Here is a 6,035-nt window from a genome sequence, read left to right as displayed (position 1 = left end):
TTATATAACATGTGGAATTGATCTATACCATAATATAAATTAATATAATAGCAATCTATTAATATAATTTAATAGATTGCTAAAGACTTATTTTTTATTAAATATTGAGTAGATGCACACTGATATTTGTAACATATAAAGAGAATGTGAGGTACGATAGTAATAAATACGTGTATGCTCACTATTTAGGAAGTCTTCTATTGTGCTTCCCTAAAACCAATAAATCTTCTGTTCCCTTGAAGGGACCCCTATCATGAATTTGATGTTTACAATTTTATTGCTTTAATTTATAATTTTGCAACATATATTTGTAACCTGAATGTTTCTGTTGTTTAGTTTGTGAAGTTTATTAATCACATCTAAATAGGAACTATTCTAAGACTTCTATGAGATTTGCTTTTCTTCCTCAATATTATGTTCCTAAGAATCATCTATATTGCTTCTTATAACTGTACTTCATTCATTGTGTGCTGATTGTTATTTCATTGTAGAAATTTGCCACAAATTAATTTATCCATTCTACTCTTAATGAGCATTTGGATTATTTCCAGTTTGGAACTATTATTCACAGAGGCAACTACAAACATTCCTGTATTTGAAGTGCAAATATTTCCTTACAGTATATAACTAGATATGGCTTGCAGAGTGATAGTATATGCCCATCTTCATATTTGTAAAATAATCCAGAATAGTTTTCTTAGGAGTTTATTTTTATTCCTATCAACAGTGCACAGTTTTATATGTTGTTTTTTACATATTTGGAATGCTTGATGGTGACAGATTTTAAAAATCAAAAATCAAAAGAAGTTCTTTGTTAAAAACACCATTTGGCTTTAATTTGCATTTTCTTGGGAGTTGCTCTTCTCAAGTCCGTGTTACTACAGCTTCTGTCATTTTGCAGTTGCTATCTTATTTAATGTAGTAGCATTTGACAGAGCTGATTTTTACCCTTTTTGAGACACTTCCTTCACAAGACACCATATCACCTGGCTTTCCTCCTACCTTTCTGGTTATTCATATTGAGACGCCTTTGCTATTTTACTAATCATGTGTCAGCCTTTACATTCGGTATAACTATGATCTAAACTACTGACCTCTTTCCTTTTCTATCCACACTTACTCCCTAGGTATTCCATTTAATCTCATTGCTTTAAATATCATCTAGAACCTGAGCATTCCTACATTTGTATCTCAAGTCCACATGTCCTCCTGAACTTCAGTACCGTATGTCCAATAATCATCTACAATAGTTGATATATCTACATGGATGTCTAACAGCCATCTTCAATTTAACAGATACTCCCATTCCTTTCCAGAAACTGCTCTACTCTCTACTGTCCATCTCTTAATAATGGCAATTCAATTTTTTCTATTTCTGATGCTAAGAACTTCGTAGCCACCTTTGGCTCCCTCTTTCCCTTCAAAAGCCCCACTTATTCCATCAGCAAGTCCTGTAAGCTCTATCTTAAATTCACAATTCTAACACCCCTCACTAACCCAACAGGCACCACTCTGATCCCAGCCCAGTGTTCCCTCTCTTCATTTTTTAAAATAAGCTCCCGACTTCCGCTCTTGTCTCTCAAGAGTATTCATAACACCTCAGTCACAGTAACTGTGTTAAAAGGTAAGTCTTTGCATGTCACTCCTCTACTCAAAATCCTCTAGTGTCTTCCTGTCTCAGAGTAAAAGGTAAATTCTCTACCACAGTCCACTAGAATGTGCGTGTTCTGCACCTCATTGTCTATCTGATCTGATTTTACTTTTCTTTCTATCCAGCCACATTAGCTTCCTATCTGTTGGTAGAAAAATCAGACACATTCCCTCTTCAGGGTCTTTGTACATAAACTTTCCTCCATCTAAGATGCTCTTCACCAATACCCACAAGACAGCGCTCTTGTTTCCTTCAAGTCTTTACTCAAAAGCCACTTTCTCAGTGAGGCATTTCCCCAGTCTCCATTGGCATTTTTGATTGCTCCTCTTTGATTGTGGTGATAAATGCTATCAGGACAAATAAAACAGAATCAAAGAACACTTGAAAATGCCAATGGAAATTGTTGCATCCATAGGCACGCTATCTATTTGCCCACCTCCATTTTACTCTGCAGTCAGTCTGACTTCTGTTTACACCACTCACATATAAAGGTTGCTGGTTAAGGTCACCAATGAGCTACATACAGACAATCCCCATTCTAGAGTTTCCAGCCTTATTCTATTGATAGTTTTAGAATATTTCACACAGTTTACCACTTCTAACACTTTCCTTGGCTTCTGTGACACTATATTCTCCATGCTTCCAATCAACAATTCTGGCCTACATTTCTTAGTTTCCTTTGCCATTTTATTTCTTACCTGATGTATCAATTTTCAGGTTTCTCAAGCATCTTTCATGATTTTCTTTGTATAAACCCTCTGCATGTTATATATCACACATTTCAATTGCGTGAAATTCCATCTATATGATAAAATGTACACTTACATCTGTAGGCAATGAACTCCTCAGGAATGGCAAGAGCAAAATGCCATTGGGCTCTTCTGGTTTTTACAGCACCATATGTATTTCATCTTTCCATGGTAGTTGCCATTATTCTGCAATATCACAGGTGATTGAAAGATATGTTAACTTGGTTGGAGGCACCAAATTCCCTAGGGAAAAAAATTAAGCTATATTATTTTCTCAGTTGTGCCTTTTAGTCTTATAGAGAGTAACAAGAAATTCTGTGTGTTGAGTCAAAGACATTATGACAAATGTCCAACGGGAATATAAATATACACCTGAAAAGCTGTCTCTGAGTTTTGACACTGGAAGACTATTTGAGACAAGATACTGTATGTGACCATTCTGTATCATGGATGTTGTTTTAAAAGAGCATAAACTTATTCAGAGGTGGTCTCCCATTTTTTCACTAACTCAATACTATGTGATGGATGACTACAAACAATATATTTTTTAATTTCCTTAATATTCTAAAAGGCATTACATATTTATTTTACCATCAGATAGATTCAACTTATATGCTATTTAATTCCATCCCTTAGAGAAATATATCATGTATTTTTATTAAGCTGTTTATTTTACCAAGACACAATGTATGTTGCAAAACTAATATCTTCAGAAGTTTGGAAAATTAAAGAGGAAAGAGGATTCCTGAAATCTCTAGAGAAGCTTGTAAATAATTGACTTTCTCTTAGATAATTTTCAACGGGTCTCCCTTTTCATTTTTTTTGTTTTTTGTTTTTTTTTTCCCAACATGGAACTGAAAAAAAAAACTCAGACAAATAGAAAAAAGTAAAATTAGTGCGTATATTATTGTACATGAAATCAATATGACATTCTCATTAAATGTAAGTTTAATTTTCCCAAATAGGTGCATTAGAAATCTAGACACTTTCCTTCATTCTTGCCTTATATATGCTATTTCATCTATCTTGATCGAAGCAGAGCATAATCTAAACAAAAGTTCAAGTATTTCTCTGCTCCAAGAAGAAACAGGCAACTTGTAATTTCCTGAGTAGATAATGGGGTTTATGTGAACTATAAACTGACACTGTGGTATTATGACAGTTGTCAGCACAGTTAGCTTAGACACTTTTGGAAACCTAATTCTAATGGAAGGTGGGCCAGTGGAAAGTGGCCAATGTAGAAACGTTGCTTTATAATGATCATTGCAGAACCGATTTCTGTTAGTCCACAGTGTACTGTTAAGTTTTCCACAATATCAGCCACAGGAACATGGAAGGATGGAACATAGAAAAAGAGGACTAGGCAAGGAAATGCATAAAGAAATTAGTCTTTTTCAGTGCAGTCATTCATCTAGGGCTCAATGGTCCACAGGGGTCTTGGTCTTCTGCATTTAAGCCAATAGGTGTGGTATTATAAATGGATTTTGCTGCCTAACGAATGGAAACAGAATACTCTTCATTTGTCCTCATGCTTAAACACAGATAGGTATTAGAAATATCTCCAATGAGCTTGGCCTGCCTCCTCCAAAAGATACATAAAATAGGAAATAAACTATAAGCCAAACCTGGATTTGGTGGTGGTGAGAAACAAGGAAGGTGGAGAATAAAGTTTGCCTGACAGCAAATGCTCCTTATGATGTTCCAATTCAAAACTGAACCTTGGGCCAGTGGAGCAAGGTATGGGAACTAAACTTGAGAGTTTACATCATGCTATGGCTTGAAGAATGATAAAGAGCTGCCGTTTTCTTCCTTCAAACATGCTGACTTGAAGTACCCCAACCTCTAGCAAGAGTGGACATGCAACTTTTCTGGAAACAACATGCCCAATATAGCAACTCAAGAGCACATAGATGGAGAATCAGCAGATATGAGTTCACAAGTATCACCAAAAACATGGCAGGCAAGTCACAAGACTGAACATCAGCACAAACAATAAACAGCTGAGCGGGCCCACAAAGAAATTTTGGGGATCAAACTGTTAGCTAGACACTGGAGAATTGCAATATAGAATAATTATGCATAACATGATTAAAGAAATGTGAGGTAGCATTTAGAGATTATCAAGAAAGACCAGGCAGATATAGATATAGATATAAATATAGATATAGATATAGATACATAGATATATATAAAATATATAACTAAAAAAATATATAAATATATATACACACACATATATATGTATACATATATGTGTATATGTATACATACATACGTATATATACACATATATGTTAGTATATGTATACATACGTATATATACACACCCACATATATGTGTGTATATGAATATATATGTATACATACATAAAATAGAACTTCCAGGCTGGGTGCGGTAGCACTTTGGGAGGCCAAGGTAGGTGGATTGCCTGAGCTCAGGAGTTTGAGATCAGCCTGGGCAACACGGTAAACCTCCGTCTCTATTAAAAATACAAAAAGTTAGCCGGGCATGGTGGCGTGTGCCTGCAATCCCAGCTACTTGGAAGGCTGAGGGAGGAGAATTGCTTGAACCCGGGAGCTGGAGGCTGCAGCGAACTGAGATCGCGCCATTGCACTCCAGCCTGGGTGACAGAGTGAGTCTCCAACTCAAAAACAAACAACAACAACAAAAAAATAGAACTTCCAAAAATGAAAAGTATAATTGTTTAAGAATTTTTAAAAAGCCTCAGTGGGAAGATTAAACAGAAGATGAAACTGAAGAGGGAATTATTGAACGTAAAGTTGTATCTGAAGAAATTAAGCAGAATGCAGTATGAGCGCAGAGTGAGAAAAAAGAGGAAACCAGGTCATGATTACTTAAAATGTCTAATATCCATCATATTGGAGTTTCAGAAGAAAGAGGCAATATTTAAACAGAAAATGATGGTTCAAAACCATTGAAATTTCTCTTTATATTGTTTAGACTAATTTCATTTGGGAATCTAAAATATGAACCTACTGAGTTAAACACAAAAAGGCAATGGAAAAATTATTCATCAATTTAAGGATGGCAGTATTTTTCTCAAAAAATTACTTGCCCACAGTATGAAGATTAATATGTAAGTAGTTTTTAAAAATAAACAGTGGTTAGCAAGGAAGATCACTGTGAATGCTTTAATTAATATTACTATATTATTTTTAATAGAAATAATTCTGGAGGAATTACTGTCTAGCATTTCATTGCTGGTACTCTAAAGAAAAGGCATCTATCACAGTCAAATTGTTGGAATGATTTTTTTGTCCATTAGAGAGCACTACACTTACTCATTAAAAATGTTCTCTATTTTTATGATCTCTCTTTGTGGTATTATACTTTTTCATTCCACATAAACAGACATTTGGTTCAATATTATTTACCAAAGTGTTTGATGCTGTCAGCAGAACTGGGATTTATAAGGAAACATGAAGCTCCTCTACATTCTAATACAACTTAAAGTTATTCTCCATTCAAATTCACTCACATGTGGTTCATTCTTTGTTTCCAACAAAATAAATCAGAATGGTAGAAACTCAGATTATTTCAGTCATGCACTTTTCTAAAATAAAGATATTTTAGATCCTAAATAATTTAAGTCCTGCTGATGACTGATAATTAT

This window comes from Pan troglodytes, chromosome 5 (genome assembly GCF_028858775.2).
Source record: "Pan troglodytes isolate AG18354 chromosome 5, NHGRI_mPanTro3-v2.0_pri, whole genome shotgun sequence".
In the NCBI taxonomy this organism is placed as follows: domain Eukaryota; kingdom Metazoa; phylum Chordata; class Mammalia; order Primates; family Hominidae; genus Pan; species Pan troglodytes.
This window is presented reverse-complemented; position numbering follows the sequence as displayed.